General features: G+C 38.1%; 1 protein-coding gene across 2 annotated transcripts in view; it reads right to left on the reverse strand.

The window, feature by feature from the left end:
• Positions 1-18,706, reverse strand: part of LOC119693688 (somatostatin receptor type 2) — a 61,069-nt gene that overhangs the window by 28,242 nt on the left and 14,121 nt on the right. Inside the window, exon 2 of one of the 2 annotated variants that reach the window (XM_038117917.2) lies at positions 5,946-5,992. The exons of the other annotated variant lie outside the window; for it this stretch is intronic. The gene's annotated coding sequence lies outside the window, so the exon portion shown is untranslated. The remainder of the gene's footprint in view (positions 1-5,945; positions 5,993-18,706) is intronic. 2 annotated transcript variants of the gene reach the window in all.

Raw genomic sequence — 18,706 nt, forward strand, 5'->3', positions numbered from 1 at the left:
ATTACTACAATATAACCTTGTTATATTATAATCTCGGTTTTCTGTTTAGTCGTATGACTATGTAACAGTAAAAGCGCAACCATGTCGCAGTTAAACTGTGACAAACGACTAGAACAAATGCCTTTCGCGTTCGAGATTACGGCAGACTTACACAAAAACGACATTATTGCCTATAACTTTTGAATTCTGTTTGCACCTGAAAATGCGCTCAAAAATTCTGCGTAAAAGCGAGTGTAAAAATGTCAACGGAAAAGGTTTATGCTGCAAGGTACGGGATTTTCATTCGAGGTCTTTCCGGAGTGATTCCATAAAAGTTTGGTAGCGGCTGCGACTCAGCCAAAAGTAGTTAGTATTGGATTATTTAACATATTTTTCTTCATGTAAATGTACAATTGTACAATATAAAAACTCGTAATGAAACCTAATCTTGTCAAAGTGGGTTCAAATTGAACAATATAACGACGCGGGATCCAAACACATACGTACACAATCTACACGTACGACAACCATCCCTATATAGAAGCTAACTGCCTTGCTGACCCAGTGACATGAGCTCAATACTTTTATAATGTTGACTGGGGACCGACTTAATGAAATCCTTACTGATATTGAAGCTGTACAAGATATACCTAGATTACATCTTTGAATAGAACTTCTGGGTATTCCTACCTGCCGTAGACAGTAGATACCGTGTTCGATCGTTCCAGCAGTGATTTTCCATTCAGAAAATAAATATTAATCATGACTAGGAAATGTTAAAGAAAAAATATCAGATAAAGCAAACAGCTCATTGGTTATTTATGACGAAATATAGTAATAAATTTTGTTCTTCATCATCAAAGGCTAGGTGATATTGAAGAGAGAATTAATTCATTCTGTAATACTTTGTCTTAGAATAGCTATTTAATTACTAGTTTGAATAATTCGAATCTATATCCTCTATGCTAAGTAAATAACTGTATGCATCTACTATACTACTAACCTACTCCCTAAATAATCAACTGATGAGAAAAAAAAACCCACCAGAAAAATAAAAATAAGCACATCAGCTGTAAAACAACAGACGACCCCCCTTGAAAACAAGCCAATTTAAATATCTCTGCTTAGTATCTTAATGTGTTTAGCGCGCGCGTTGCATCGTATTATCGTAATGGAAGCTGCACGGCTGGCTCCAGCTTGAAGAAAAACGAACGAACGATGTCGAAGGATACGTTTAATACAACCTGACAGAGCGGTAGTGGTTAGCGTAGCAACGCAGCAATTTGTATGGCGAGGGGAGAGTCGCTACCTAGCGGTAAGTAGCTGCACTAGCTCCACGCCATACAATCTGCGTTAGGTTTCTGCTCAGTCGGTATTGAAAAACCTACACTAAGGCCGCTGAAACACCGTTTTTCGCAAGCTAGAGTGACCGCTGAGAGGCAAGAGAGTCTGTGGCACGGAGCGTAACAACCACTGCAGAGTACGTATCTTACAGAAGGAATTCATAGATAATGGCACAGACAGTAGCTACCTGTCAACCCTAATCTCAGTTTTAAAAATACTCAGGTAATTTCGTTATCATACACACCTACGTATGGAGTCAGTCCGATATCGATACTCAGAAGTAGGTGAAAGGAAGCTTTAACAAAATCAACACGATTTTGCATCCGCTTTTCAGGGTTTTAATCCATTGGAAGTAAATCCAATTCAAACTTAGTTTAATATAGGTAATAAAAAAAGTCATAACCGAAATAAAATAATCGTATTTAATAAGTGTGCTTAGTTCCTATTAAACTTTTGTAGACGTTTACTTTTAACGTTAATTACATTTTGAAATACGCTCGAACACTTTTACACATCAAGAGCAGAACCCGCAGTATTTTATATGAAAACTGTTTAGTTTGATGCATTTCAGCTGCCGGCGCGCGCCCAGCGCACGTTCATTCAATTTATTAGCGTTCACTTCACATGGAACATAAAAGCTGTCGCTCTCTGTATTGCACTTGAGTCTACGTGGCGTCTTTTACGATTATGACACGGTCAGTAGGGCGGAGGGGTGCGGGGCGGGGGGTAAGAGCCTCTGAGGTAGGGGGGGGGGGGGTATAGGTTGATAAACACAGAACCAAGTCCCCTCGTGGGCAACAGCTCTCGGGAGCTGTAGAACGCTGGCTGGGTGGCGTGTAAAGGGTTAAGAGCAACCTCGAGTAGATGTTGCGGTTTTGAAAAGGTAATGCAGGTATTACTTGCTCCAGGTTTCCTTGTGAGCAAAGCTTGGTAGTGCTTCGCTGCATTCGGAGTACCTACCCACTTATATTTGTATAGGGTTTTAACATGGCATAATAAAACGGGTACAAACGTTAGATTTGCCAGTTTTCCGATACTCAATAGTCGCGACATTAATTGAACAATATGAAGTGAACAATTTACATCAATATGCTATTGAATACGACGACGAAATGAAATTACTTTCGAATAAATTGATCGTTTGGAACGGGATAGACAGAGAACTTAGATGTGTATATACCGAATATCGAGCTACGTGGTGGGGCGTTTGCATCAATGCAGTCACGATCGATGCTGTAACGCGTTGACATCGCCGAGGGCCGAGACGCTTGACAGGAGAGCATCGCCATCGCTACAAAAAGCGTCCGTCCGTGGGCGAGCCTCTAACATCCGCAATGTATATGTACCCAACAGGAGGGCTACTATTGTTCAAAGATGTCAAGCAATCAGTAGGTACGTTTAATGTAACGAGATAGAGTCGCGGTTACAGTTGCAGCGCTTCAAAACTTGGAGTGGCACTACAAAGGGGTTATTCTTACTTGATAAAAGGAACGAACGAGAGTTTTTTATGCATCCGGTACGTTAAATAGAAAGACTCAATCAGTCGCGTACAAAACTAGGTAGGTATTTCGTGAAGCTAGAGTGACGCTCCAGAAAATGTCCACACAACATGACTTAAAACGTACGTATATGTCATAGTTATCGATCGAGAATTAACCCCCTTATCTGCTTAATTAGAGACGCGTGGAGTATGACCCGATAACTATCCGATATCGTCACGATACGAGAGCGATATCAGCCAGTGACAAGCACCGATTTGCTGATACGAGAAAACCTCTTCAGATTAACACCGCTTTTGGAAATTAATTTAGTTATTTTGGGAGGCTTGATAATTTAAACTTACAAAAAGGATGGACGTTTATACGGGTTTTGAGGGTAAGAAGCGGACGCTTACCCAACTGAGCTAAAGAAGGAGGTTGTTAATTCATCTGCATGTATTTTTTTACGTGAATTATGGATCGATTTTGATAACACTTTTTTCATTATTGGGTTTTCCTGAAAGGTGGTGCCATTTTGGTTTAAAAAATAAATTCCACTATATAGAATACTTGATGTTTCCGCGCGTTTCGCTTCGCCTCTTAAAGTTTTCCCGTGGGAATTCCGGGATAAAAAGTACCCTATGTTCTTTCCCAGGGTCTATACCATATGTATACCAAATTTCATTCAAATCCGTTCAGTAGTTTTGGCGTGAAAGAGTAACAAACAGACAGACAGAAAGACAGACAGACAGACACAGTTACTTTCGCATTTATAATATTAGGTCCTTACATATGAAATTGGCGTTTTGTCGTACTGGCCACTTTGATCTCAAATATTACCTTTATGGTTAGGAATTCCAAATTCAAATTCATACAGCTATTTACTCATGCATTTGTGTTTCAAACCCCTTAATTCATTTGTTTTTTCTTCTTTTGTTTTTTTCTTTGTGTCACTCTGTTTACAAAATGGAAAACTTGAAATATCGCGTTATTTACGAGTATGAGTTCCACCGTGGCACCAGTGCTGCAGAAACGGCTCGAAGGATTAATGATGTGTATGGTGACGGTGTCGCAAAAGAAAACACAGTGCGTTTTTGGTTCCAACGTTTTCGTTCTGGAAATTTCGACCTGCAGAACAAGCCTCGTGGACGGCCGGAGACCAAAGTTGATAATGAAGAATTGAAGGCTATTGTGGAAGCGGATCCATCGCAAACCACGGCCGAGTTAGCTGCAGGCTCCGGTGTTAGTGATAAAACTATTCTAATCCACTTAAAGCAAATTGGGAAGGTGAAAAAGCTTGAAAGGTGGGTACCTCATGAATTGAGTGAAGCAAACCGACAAACGCGCGTCGACTGCTGCGTTACGTTACTCAACCGGCACAATAATGAAGGAATTTTAAATCGAATCATTACCTGTGATGAAAATTGGATCCTCTACGATAATCGGAAGCGCTCATCGCAATGGCTGAACCCTGGCAAACCAGCCAAATCCTGCCCTAAGCGAAAATTGACTTAAAAAAAGTTGCTTGTAAGTGTTTGGTGGACTAGTGCCGGTGTCGTTCACTACAGCTTTCTTAAATCTGGCCAGACGATTACGGCAGATATCTATTGTCAGCAACTGCAAAGCATGATGGAAAAGCTAGCTGCTAAACAACCGAGGCTGGTCAATCGCTCTAGGCCACTGCTGCTTCAGGACAACGCTAGACCACACACTGTGCAACAGACGGCTACCAAATTAGAGGAGCTTCAATTAGAATGTCTTAGACATCCACCGTACTCTCCGGACCTTGATCCAACAGATTACAATTTTTTTCGCAATTTGGATAACTACTTGCAAGGAAAAAAATTCAACTCCGATGGGGCAGTCCAAACCGCCTTCAAAGATTTTATTGATTCCCGCCCGAATGGTTTTTTTAGTAAGGGGATCAATGAACTACCTATGAGATGGCAAAAGTGCATACATAGCAATGGTACATACTTGGATTAATTTAATATATTTCATTTTAAAAAAAAACGACTTTATGTTCCTCCTATAGAAAACGCCAATTTCATATGTAAGGACCTAATATTAGTTAGGATTAGGATTAGGATGAATTTCTATGTTACCCATTGCCTATAATACGTGTAAATTCCCCTGGAACCTTTACAGCACATGAATGCAATTTAATAGAGAATAGACGGGAGTTGCCAGCGTAGAACAGCTGTTGCGCTTGAAGAGTTGAGATGAGTACAGAGCTGACCGCCAACCTCCAGCAGTGGAGAGGCAATCAAATTTAAGAAGAAGAAGTTAAACCCTAGATCTCGACTAGGTATCCCTTAGAAAATTAATTAGCCAGTTCGATTAGACTCAGTTTCATTACTGTATTTGTGTTCACTGTAGTCACAGGATACCTGCATCCACGCCCAGATACCATTAAGTAAGATACTTGTTCCCCGCTGGTTTAAATCCCGACGGAAAAAGAGGAGTGACATAAGTTTAACGGGTCTGTGTATCCCTGTGTGTGTATTTTTCTGTGGTGGTAGCGTAAATCCCAAATGGCTGGAGGCCGAGTGTATATACTTAGCTATGTTTCATAAATATCTGTTCAGCATTTATACCGTATCTTCAACCTTCCTTATAACGAATAAAAAGCTTAAGAAAACCATTATTGTTGCCAAAGCAATGGAATTGAACTTAATTGGAAAATTGGCCCGAGTTGATTATTGGGCTACGTAGTTTGCCCTATTTATATTCGAATCACGTACCAGAACTTTAACGATTTAATAAGAGAAAACTCAGAAGGAAAGCAAAAGGCCTCCGAAATAAATTAATAACTATGTAACTTATACATAGTTATTAATTTATTTCGGATACTTACCTAAGTTCTGACCTGTTTTAGATAGATCTATTTTTTTCTTTTGTACACAAAAACAAGACACAATAACGGATCTTATTCCATTACAACGGTAAAAAATACTTTCTTATCATTAAAACCATTATAATGTTTTAATTTCTAGTGTGCCACGCCGTCCTGTCCTCAGCAACTGCTCTGGCCTCCGCCCAGCTCAGGCCTTGCCCTCGCAGCTCGCCGTCCACTGTACGCCGCCATGTGTGCACTTGCGTGTTTCATTATGATTTTTTGTATTTTAGTAATTATCTACTTACCTAGGTTCCTATATGATTTGGATGCAGAATGACGATTGCTAATCCAGCTGCAAAAAAAGAAATAAATAGTTTATCGCATGTTTTGAACACAATATAGGTATTACATGTACCAATTACAAATACAAAAACTGTAAACCATACTTTATCCATGACCTGAGCAATACGCATGAACATGGTCCAAATATAAACCGTATTTTTATGTATTTATTAAGTAATAAGTATACTACCATTTATTTTAACTCATCAACACACTAATACTGTAACACTTCGTATTAGTTCAATGTTTGCGCAGGTACAGCCCTAAATTTAAAATGTAATTATAAACAATCTGGAATTATAAATACCAAAATAAAATTAAACACTTTGCGTAAAGATTTTGATAACTGATTGAGTTAATACCACACAGTGTGTTGGATTCAATTTGGTTGAGTACTTATTCTGAGCAACGATCCATGCTGTCGGATGGGCATGTAAAGCAGTCGGTCCTGCGCCTAGCTCTCTCCAGTCGTGTCGGTCAATCCGTCCCATTGGGCTATGAGAGTGATGGAACAGAGAGTGCTCCTGTGTACTGCGCACACACTTGGGCACTATAATCTACTCCTGCGTAGATGGCTGATCTCAATTGAGATTGGCCGCCGTGGTCGAAATTCGGCTAGGAGGACATTATTATTATTATTATTATTATTATTCTGAGCACGATCGGGAGCGCTTCGGGTATGATTGCTTACATAATTTGGACGTTCGAAATATGTTAGGCACATACTGTAATCGTTCTGGCTTCATATTAAAGCTGCTAACAGATATTTGGAAAATAGATAGAACGTTCCGAAAGGGCCTCCACGAAAGTACACGTCTCTGAAATATCGTAAAATAGGTCTTAAAACTGAAAACGTAATTACATACTGATGAACATTTGCTAGTACGTACCGTACAATTGTGCATCGCCCTAGAAATGCGAATTGGAACAAATGCATACAATATTCTCGATATATGTATACATATTGTAAATCTTTTGCTCTACGATTCGTAGAGTGGCTATCAGTTTGATTGATTCTCCTGGGTGCATGCCATAGCACAGTGCCAAGAAGGACATGACATGAAATGTTCCGGATCCAGAGCAGTAGATATTAGCTATTGGTTCGTATTCCAGTACTATAGAGACTGTAATTGGCAGAAACCAAGCGATATTTGGCAAGCATCTGTTTTACACTGATTTAAGTGAAGTTAACTTGGCTGGAAGTCGTATTTGACTAACTAACCGTAAAACGCCAAGTTATGTTATTTGCAATTGCACTGAGCTGGATAAACTGAATATATGGGGCTTAAAAATTTTATTACTTTTCGTCTACTTGTTGTGTTTCAGTGTATATGTAGGTACGTTTTCTGCGCTCTGGCAAATTTCAAAAATATTTGACTGTTCTAAATAAAAGAGGCCGTATGTACCTACTTGTGAAAACGAAACTCTTTGTAGGGAAATCCCGAAAATCTGGTAAAACACATACATAAAAGAGAACGAAATTTCTTAGCAAAAACATAAACCTGTACTAGCCAACATAAATTTTGCAAGTTCTGGTTAAAAATTCCGCCAATCGTTTGATGTCAAAGACAGACCACGGGCAAAGTAAATTTATGGCCTTCCCTTTTTCCAGGTATAGGATAACCAGGAAAAATTGTATAAAAACTATAGTCCCTCAATCTATAGCGAACAGGGTTTGTGTCTCGGAGCCACTTATGATTGGAGCTTTTTATTTACGGCTGTGGTAGGTAGTAAACAACAGAAATCGAAGGGTGTCATCTATTTTAAGTACCTAGGTGCATGTATGTACCTAGGTAGATACCTATATAGTTCCAAAACGGAGGACCACGTTTGAACTGAATACGGTGTTATTTTGTAGTTATGAAAAATATTTATAAATCCGTGGGCGTAGTATCGTTCATTTGATTAATCGATGGCAATCTCAGGATCCCAAGGCACGTGATAATTTGGATGTTAAACTGATACAATCTGCCCAGTGCCCAGACATGGCCGGCCAAATCATCGACGCTTTACTCTGAAAGATATATTATTAAGTTGGTATAACATTGGCAAATCTTGAAGTTAAAGCGTAACGTGATATACCCAGGGATAGCATAATCGGCCCAGTTCTACAATTGGTCCAAGACCAACTTCTAGACCAAGTGATAGGTACCCAATAGTCGACCTAGATATTTACAATCTAGCCTAACAGTACTGAGCAGTTATCGATCGTGTCCACACCCCCTGGCTCTCAGTTGAAGCCATTAGCTGGGAATTAATGGAATTGATTGACGCTCACATTACTAGCTGATAACCGAAGGAAATTGCATGCAATTCCAGGTTTTATTGTTGCATTCCTAATGGAAATACACAATGATCTTGATAACCTACCAGGAAATTTAAGTCTAAAACATTTCATCCAAAAAATTCAACTGGCTAGTGGCTACGCAATTCACAGGAAAACCATGGTCTACTCTGCAATGAAAATGTCACGGAAAAATATACGGTACATCCTGTTATATTTTTCGTAATAAAAGTTCTATTTCTGCTTTAAACCATGGAGACACGAATGCAATTAGTATTTCGCACGAATGGTGAAGAGATTTCAATGAACCTTTTAGGAAAATGAACTAAAAAAGTTCAATAAAAACACGATACATTTGCATTTAATGGCCCATTGTCAGAGGGCGCTGCTCCTCGGAACTTTACGTCCATTAAATTTTCCTCCGTTGATACACGAAGATGGAATACACAGACGGACGTTTCCACTGCCTCGTAAATTTTAACTTTGTTGTACTTCATTTAAATATGTCTATCTTCCAAAATAAACTACGCATACAAAGGTAAACAACTGCAATTCAAAGATAAAATGAATATTTTTGTAAAAAATGCATTGTTCTCTAGATGCCTAAGTAATAGTAACAAATAATTAAGAAATGTTCTAATAATGTAATGCGAGTGTATAATGCATTAGCTACACCAACGTACCTACTGTGAACCTGTGAACATGTTTACGAAAAAAATTGCCATTTAATTTTGGCATTTACTTATAGGTATTACTTTTGAAAGCATTGCCATTTGGTGACAATAATACACTTTGGTATACACATAGTATTATAATAAAATACCCGAAACTATCTACAGAGAGGTAAAGTTGGGTAGTAGGAGAGCTTTGTCCGGATCATAACTGGTCCACAATTTCTGTTCGTGCTTTGTTGAAAGTTACCCAACTAGTAGTTTATTTTATTCGCATTGTTTTGCTTCTGAAGTTTCTGTAAGTGTATGGCCAAACTTTTTGCACTCAACCGGTAGAGTTTAGAGGTTACCATCCGGAAATATAATGAAAGTCATTTTACTGAGTGTTTCTGTTTGGCAACAGCAAATATCTTTCTTTTTCTATCATAATATTTTATATGTTCACTCCAATTCAGTTTTGACTCACGCAAATCACCTAAACAAATAGCACTTGCATGTCTTTTTGACAATGTGAGTGGTATATTTATTTATTCAAGAGAGTGAAATACATATGAAGGTGATTAGTATGACAAATAGCGGGTAGCAGGCGACGGGCGCGCGTGCCTCGCCGGGGTTTAACCGGATTTAGCCGCTTCGAGCCTCCGACTGGAATGCCTGCCCATTGTGTCATATCAGCTTTATAACTCCGGTACCTCCCTAGGTACCTAAAGTACAGATGTAAAATAAAATCGATTGATTAATTTGGTCCATAAGTCTAGCAATCGTCGATGATATCAATTGTTGATGACCCTCGTTCCAGGTTTTCTTTGTATAGCAGCTGGATTAGGGAAAGCTCGCTTTGTTGCTGGTCGATTTTGGAGAAACCCGTCAAATTATTGAATGTAGGTAATTTTATTTAAAAATACAAAGATAATTGTTTTCGGCGTATCGTTCAGGAAAAATGCTGTCGTCCCAAAAAAACATGACAAAGGAAAGCTTATAATTTTCAATTCAAAGGACACCCGACAATATAAAATAAATAAACGAAAACACAGAAAATACATGAGCAGGGACAGAAAATCAGATCTACTAAATAAAATCCCAACAAAGCACTTTAAGGGAACAATAATTTGGTCAGTGGTTTGGCCCCTCAGAAGGGTCCTCGAGGCGAGCTGAAGAAGCCTCTTCGGCCGCCGATGTCTTCACTAACGATCTGACAACACTTCCCTCACCATTTCTGAGAAGGTGGTTTTGTTGAAGCATTTTATTATATTGACGACGCCGCTGATAAGTCGTTGAAATAATTGGAATAGGAATGCGCATTTGAAATCTAAAGCTCGGTGCGTTTTTACGATAAGAAAGTTTTAACACTTATTATATTATACTTATTAGAGTTATTTATTGGTATTTGGTGAAGATCGACATTTATTAACACTTATTTCCACCGATGTTTTGAAAATTGAAGCTTAACAGGCAGTTTCCTACGACTGTTGTATTGCGTCAGTACTATTGCGACAGACATTGTCTCAAGTAAACCTACAACTGTTTCGAACATCTCTGCACTTGAGTGTTATTGTTTTGATAATAGATAGCAGGATGCTAATGTATTTCGGGCGATATATCGAACAAGGATAACTTGTTACGGGATTAGGGATCAATGAGGAAAACTATTTGTTGCGGAAAATCACATAAAAATACATCAACAAGTGACTTGTTGTTTCCTACTTTGATTATATTAGGTATTATGTACTTCCACATTATTTTCACTTTCTTATTAGTTAAGTTAATTATTACACTCATAATCAATGAAAGAGTTTCAGTGACATTTGAAACGGCAATGGTATGTGGAACGTTTTCATTGCTCGCGAGTATATTTGTAACTTATATTGCTTACTCACTATTTAGAACGTATTTTACTGAGATATTTTTTAGGAAATGTAGTCCACGCTTTATTTTATGATGTTTTTTTTTGTCAACGAAACAATTAATGCCTATGAAATACGAATTAGTATGAATTAAATTGCAACGGTAGCTTATCTCGTAAAGTACGTATACATTATCATGTACTAGCATAGCATACATTTTACTCGGTGTTAAACAAAACAAATGTGATGATTTCACGCTTCCACGGCAAACATGTACCTAGTGCAAATATTGCATTAATTTACAAGAGCACGGTGCAGCGCTATTTACATGTTAATTAAACGTTTACGGCAAAAGCTATTAACACACTGGTATCCCGAGCGACGCCGCTGAATGCAAGGGCTACTCTAGCTTGATAAAAACGAACGCACGATTATGTATAAGAGAGCTCTCTCTCTCCGCCAACAAACTATGTGTCTATAGTTTGGTGGATTTATATTTGTGTATTTTGTATGTATTTCTTAATGAATAAATATATAATAATACTAACGAGAGCTGTCGAACAATTGCATTGGTAGGTTTAATACAAAGAGATAGATTCGTGGTCAGCGTAACAGCATTTCGAAAATTGGTGTTTCGAAAGAATAGAATAGAATAGAATAGAAAACATTTATTCAACACATAAACAGCAACATTATCAACACACATTACAATTAAACACTTAATCTAAACCTAATCTACTGTTAGTAATTAAAATTTAGAAAATATTTAGTTTTAGGTTAGTATTAACGTGTACATTTAAAATTATATAAAAAATAAAAACAAGTAAACTAAACATAAAATATCCAAATAGTAAAAATGCAAGTTGCTGCGTAGTGTCGAAAAGGACTCCAGACTCAGCATGTGCTATAATCCAAGGATTATAGCGCTGGTTTTCAGCTGGAGCCTTTGCAGTGACATCACGAAGGGACTGGACAGGAAAGAGAGAAATAGGTAAGTAAATAACAAATAGATATTAAAACAATTACAAAATACATAGATACAACATACAACTTGTGTATGAAGTTTATATTAAATATCATTAATAATAATTTATAAACTGTTTAAGTGAGTAGTGGATAAAATAATATGAAGTAGAATGATGATGACTATGACTTTGTAAATTTTATGTAATTTTTTATCCAGAAGATTTTTATTTTATTTTTTATGTACCTTAATTAAGCTATTATTTTTAGTTTGATTTAGCTATTGATCTTTGTTTTATAATATTTTATATGAATTCATTTGTAATTTAAATTATATTATGGCTGTAATTTTTGCAATGTGATCAAGTGTAACTTAAGTCTTTGCTTGAAGGTGCTGGCTTTTTTTAAGTCACGAATAGGAGGAGGGAGATTATTCCAACATTTGCAGGAAGCGTAGCGAAAACTGCATCTAAAAGCTGCAGTACTGTGCTTAGGAGTAATTAATAGATAAGAGGAGGCCCTAGTATTGTGTTTATTAAATTGACGTGACCATGTGAGCTTCTTGAAAAGATACTCAGGGGTTTCGTTCCTAACGACACCGAATAATAAGGTAGCAAAGTGCAGCTTCCTTCTGCTTGATAGCTTCAGTAAGTTGGAGTTATTGAGGAATGGGGTCACATGTGCGCGAGGAGGGACATTGAAACAAAAACGTGCACAAGCGTTCTGGACTCTTTGAATAAGGCTCTGCGTTTTAGCATACAGACAAGGACCGTAGACAGTATCCGCGTAGTTTAACCTGGATAATACCAGTGCTTCACATAGTTGAATGCGTAGCTCCTCATTAATGTAAGGCCTTATCTTGTATAGTACTTTAAGTTTGTAAAAGCAGCTTCTTACTACATTTAAAATGTGTTTCTCAAAGCGAAGGTTTCTTTCAAAGAGTACGCCAAGATTACGGGCCTCAGTAACCTCTTCCACGCTTGTACCGTTAACTTTTATGTCGGGGTTTGAATCTTTGATTCCCTGAATTTGATTTTTTGAGCCTAATGTCATAAATTTTGATTTAGTGGGATTAAGTACCAGACAGTTTTTATTAGACCAATCCACTATTCGTTCCAAATCCTCATTAATCTTGTTTACTGTATCCACACAATCCTCCGGTGAACAATCAAGATATAATTGTAGGTCGTCAGCGTAGATGTGGTATTTACAATGCTTGATACATTTGATTATATCGGAGGAATACAAGATGAACAGGATAGGACCGAGAATTGACCCTTGAGGGACGCCTCTCGTCACAGGTAGCAAAGAAGAAGAGAGGGTTTTCCCATGAGTGCCTGTAAACACGACCTTTTGCGACCTATTAGTGAGGTAGCTTCTGAACCAGTTGATTGTCGAGACCTCAAATCCATAGTATGACAATTTTGCCAATAACAGGGAAACATTTATAGTGTCGAACGCACGGGAAAAATCAAGCAGCGTTAGCAGTGTTCCCATGCCTTTATCCTGAGAAGCAAGTATGTCGTCTACGACGCTCAGTAATGCAGTTGCTGTGCTTCTTCCCTTTCTGAACCCGGACTGAACCATTGGCAGGATTTTATTAATTTCAAGGTACTGTGTAAGTTGATTGTTAACAGCTTTTTCCAGAATCTTTGAAAGACAAGTCAATAGAGTGATTGGTCGTAGCTCATTTTCGGATGCAGGATTCTCTTTTTTTGGAATAGGCCTAACGATACCAATTTTCCATAGATCCGGAAAAGTGCTAGTTTTTATTGAGACGTTTATAAGGAAAGTGATTATTTCTAACGTACGCGGTAAGGTTAAGACAATCATGTTTAACGCTATGTTGTCAGCTCCACGGGCGTTTGACTTAAGGTCGTTTATGATTTTGGTAACAGCTTCTTCATGGATAGTCAAAAGATTGAAGTGAGAGGTACCAAGTTTGTGCGATTCGTAGAAGTTGACGTCCGTTTCACTAACCGAGCTATTACCCGGTAGATCCAAAAAGTGCTGGTTGATTTTGTCAGGGTTTTGTAGATGATTAGGAAGGCCTAGCTCTGTGTGACTGCGAAGGGCGGTGTTCTTTAGGTTTTTCCAGAGTGTGGCAGAGTTTTTAATATTTTTATTAATATTATGTTCAAAGTAGGCCCGCTTCTCATTATAAATTGCACAGTTAACTAGCCTTTTTAGATCTAAGTAGGATTGCTTTTGAGTATCCGATTTTGTGATTCGGGACTTTCTGTGCGCAGCGTCTCTTAGCTCCATCATATCTTTAACAGTGTCTGTTATCCACGGATGGCTGTTATTTTTTATAAGAACGCGTTTTTCTGGTGCGTGAAGGTCAAAGAGCCTAACAACAGAGTCATTAAATGAATCAACCATGCGATTTAAATTGTCAAGCGTTTTAATATCCTCCCAGTTAATGCTGTTCAGATCTGAGTCAAACTGAGTAATATCAATATCCTGAAGTGGACGATAAACAATCCATCGTGGTTTAGGCTTGGCTTTTTTAAGATTTAGTTCTACACAAATAAAAGCATGCCTGCCAAGGGGGGGAATATAGTCCACCGTAGTGCGACGCGTCTCAATATCCGTGCAGACGACATCTATCAGTGTCTCACTGTCAGCATTGGCAAAATGAGTCGGCTCGGTGACCAACTGATTCAGTGAAAGGCTAGATACAAACTCATTGAAAGTTTGCGTGTAGCTATCATGATTCTGTATATCTACATTAAAATCTCCTAAAAGTATAATTTTATCGTAGCCAGCCAAAGATGTTATTGTGTCAGTGATGGCGTCGAGGAATGAGTTTAAATTTTGCCATGGTGGTCGGTAAGCTGTGCCCACGAGTAATTTTACAGAATTTACAGTGCACGTGAGCCACATCTGCTCAATATTAGCGGCCACGGGATGAGAGCGAACACGAACATTTACACCATCGCGGATGTAAAATCCTACTCCACCGCCTCGCTGGCGCTGCCCCGGAACACGCAGGCGCGGCGCGTGGCGCAACCGGTAGCCGGAGACCACGGGTGCGCGCTGATCTTCACCTGAAAGCTGAAGTGACCTTCCTATTCGCGATTTTTACAGTTCACGGCCCCCGTCACCTGTCTTCATTGTCATCAGCAATCATAACTTATCGATTGTTCTTATGTTTTTATAGCTCTACTAGTGGTTCGTATGTGAAAACTAAGTTTACCAGTCAAACCATATTAACATTTGGTTTTGTGGGATGTATGTAATAGCATAAGTTGTTTTCTTTGAATAAAGATTTTTTCTATTCTATTCTATTCTACCGATTAGCTCCAGAAGAATGATAAGATAAGATAAGATATTCTTTATTTGCACACAAAAATATGGACAACAATACAAAACTTAATCTAACACATATGTACAAATGGCGGTCTTATCGCTTAAAGCGATTTCTTCCAGACAACCTTTGGGTGGAAGGATATTTAGATGTAAAGGGTAAAGTGTAGCAGGAATAAAGAATATACCATAAATATTTAATATACCAAAACATACTACCTAGAATGAAGAGGTTCTGTCACACAACACGGCTTTAGCTGGTCTTTATTGACATTGCATGATGAAGAAAAGCAGCAGAAATTTTGCTGGTTTTTATGTGTAAAAGAAATCATAAAGAATTCTAAAAAATAATCCTGTGAGTGAGTAGTTAAACCACAACGAAATTAGTTTTCCGCTCAAAATTATACAGTTTACGGACGCGGAAACGTAATCACTTGAAAATTGCATGCCTCCTGTAAACAACCCATCTATATTATTGATTCATTTAATGATCGATGTTGTTGTTTCCAGATAGCCATTAGTGAGAATTAATTCTGATACTGAATGTGAACTACTTACCGCTTAAATTACCAACACGCTTATTAATTTAATTTCGTCGGTATACATTTATTATTTCATTGAAATAGAGAATAAACAGATGGCTAATGATTTTCTGAGTTGTTGATATACTTACTTTTTCGTTAGGACATGTTTGTAGATTCTTAGTCGAATGTTGAGAGTAATGGAACAGAATAGGTAAATAAAAATATATTACAAATAGGTAAGTAGTAAGTATGTGGGTTTATTAATTAAATGACCAGTAGTGAAACTATAAAAACTAAATAAGTGTCTAAAGTTTTAAGTGCACTATGACATGTTATGAGTAATGGAAATGCGTTATATCTCCAGGGAGTCTATTCTTTAGTCATTAGGGCTATTTTAATTAACACTATCCCCTAATGAAACCCATCGCAGACAATTTATTTATACTTAACATGATTAAGACAATATTTCTATCTAATACATGGTGTTGCATACGTGTGGTATGTCGGTACAATAATAATAAATATACATTATTTTAATTATGAATGGAATTAGGTAAAGGGAAGGTTTCCTGACTACGATTTAAACCGTTTTGCTAATCTAGATTTAAGTGGGTAATTCGTGTTTGGGTTCAACGATAATGAAACACGGATTTTTGACTTTGAAATGTACGCGACCTCAGAAAAGGATGAAAGATTAAAGGGCTTATTCGGGATAATTACAGCCAAATCTTTTGGTTTCTTATATAAACGAATGCCTTAATTTAAATTATTTTACGTCAACACTTTCAGTGGTGGTCGTGAGCGTTGATTTGTGTGTTGTTTAATTTCAAATCAGCAAAAGAAAATGTTTATAATTTTGACTTAGAACTAGAAAACTATGTAGGTACTTACCTTATTATTAAGGACTTACTTAGTAAGTTATTCAGTTACATTGCAAAATACTTCGTTGTAATAGCAAGTTTTATTGCAATAATATGGAGATACATGTTTCGATTCGGGTCCATCGAATGGTAATTTTAGGCAATTACTATAATGAAAATGAATGATATAATTTGCGAGTGAGTTCCCTTTCGTTCTACAGCTCTCTGTAAATTGTATTTATTTGGTGCTCTAAAACTATCATATAAGTAATTTTATACATACCAGTATATTATTATTTCCCATGGCATTGTATTTGGAATAGCTGTGGCAATTATTCTACATGAGAACCACATTATGAACGACAACAAAAATAATAGGCGTCCCCCAATATGTAAATAATGAATAGAATTTGTTTGGTAAACACTTGATTGCGAATATAAAACTAGTTGGGTGTAATCGTGCGATTAATTTGGAAAATACTTATCATTGAACAGAACATTCATACGGGTTCATTTCATTAGAATCTATATTTTTTATTAGTAAACATAGGTACTGATCGATATTATCTGGGTTTCAGGATACTTATGAGATTAAGGCCTTAAAATTAAAGCACTTTCCATGCTAAGGGTGAGGCCTCATTGCAACATTGTTGTTTTCCATATCATCACGACCCATTACGTCCCCACTGCTGGGGCACGGGTCTCCTTCCATTGAAGGAAGGGTTTAGGCCTAGTCCACCACGCTGGCCAAGTGCGGGTTGGTGGACCCCAACACAAGCAAGCTTGTGCTGAGAGAGTTGTCGGGTAAGTGGGCAACCCGACTGTCAGATGTTTTCAAGCCGCCCGAAGGCCTCTGACTAGGCTTAACGACTGCTGCCGAAGCAGCAACCGGGACCCACGGCTTAACGTGCCGTCCGAAGCACGGAAGCGTCCAGAAAAGCACCACTTGAAATTGGTCACCCATCCAATGGCTGACCGTGTCAGTTGTTGCTTAACCTCAGCGATCAGTTACGATCACTGAGGCCCGCTCGACTACGGACGCTTTCCATATTTCTTTATTTATGTCAAGATACTGGCAAATATCTATATTATGAAAAACACCAGAGTGCGGCGACGCACCGCAGCAATGGGGCCTCGCCCTAACTTGTATAATCAAAACCACCGCAACTAACGAACAAGGAGCACGAGTACTAAAAGTCTGTAACACACACAATACCAACCCATCGACAGAACTGGAATCTCAATTGGTATACTTAGTAAGCGCAGCCAGTAGTATTAGGTGGTCTCGGAAGCGGGGGCTATTACTAAACTCGCACGTTTCCTATTACGGACGGAGCCGGCACTAATTGACGATGCTCCACAAAGACTCGTGAAAAGTGAACGCCTGGGGACTATTCCCAGCACGAGCTCTGGCGTGCGGGAGCAGGGATGCTATTCTCAGATGCGTGGGCTGAAGTCGTATGCACAAATCTTTACAAACGCAAGCAAGTTTTGTTTGTTACTGTTCTGTTAGTAATCTGTAATCAATGTAACCTTAGGACACAAATACAATATTCTTTTAACTTGTCAAGATGCTGCCATAGATGCAGATATTTTTAGTGCAAAACACTCACATTATAAAAATCTGATAAAAGCTTCATCCACGATACAAAAGTGGTTCACCACCACAACTGTTCAAAGAAGTGTTCCAGGCGCCCTATAACTAAACCTATGGCCAGCTGGTAATCCCAGTATCCAGAATACCCCCCCCCCAGCCAGCAGGTGTTCAGGGGCTAATTGGGTCGCAGCTCCGAGGGGCGCGGAGTTGCTTCTTAGCGATGTCTTTATCTGGCTGTGGCTTAATGGATGTAGTGGCTGTTTCCAGCTAAAGTGTAAAAGGAAATACGTACTAAATAAGAAAAAGTTCTGTTTGATGGGTTGAAAGTGAGTGTTACTTGGGTGTTTAACTAATGCCGAAGTTTTTTATTAATTACTGTTTAAGAGTGGTTTAAGACTATCCTGAAATACTGTGTGTAAAAATAAAATATCTTCTTTTTATAAAAAAAACATTGTTAGACTCTTTTTCGGTTTTTTTAAGGTATAGGTATAGAGAATGTTTTAATTTCCTTTTCTTTCGGCTAAAACACCGTTTTTGAACAAATTTGCCGTTCCTACTAACATTTTTTACACACTTTTCTATGTTTTAATCTGATCTAAAAAACTATCAAACTTCTGATCAAAACCTAACCCAGAATTATGGTACTAATTTTGGATACAATTCCCACCGTAT

The sequence above is a fragment of the Plutella xylostella genome, chromosome 10 (genome assembly GCF_932276165.1).
Source record: "Plutella xylostella chromosome 10, ilPluXylo3.1, whole genome shotgun sequence".
Classification (NCBI taxonomy): Eukaryota; Metazoa; Arthropoda; class Insecta; order Lepidoptera; family Plutellidae; genus Plutella; species Plutella xylostella.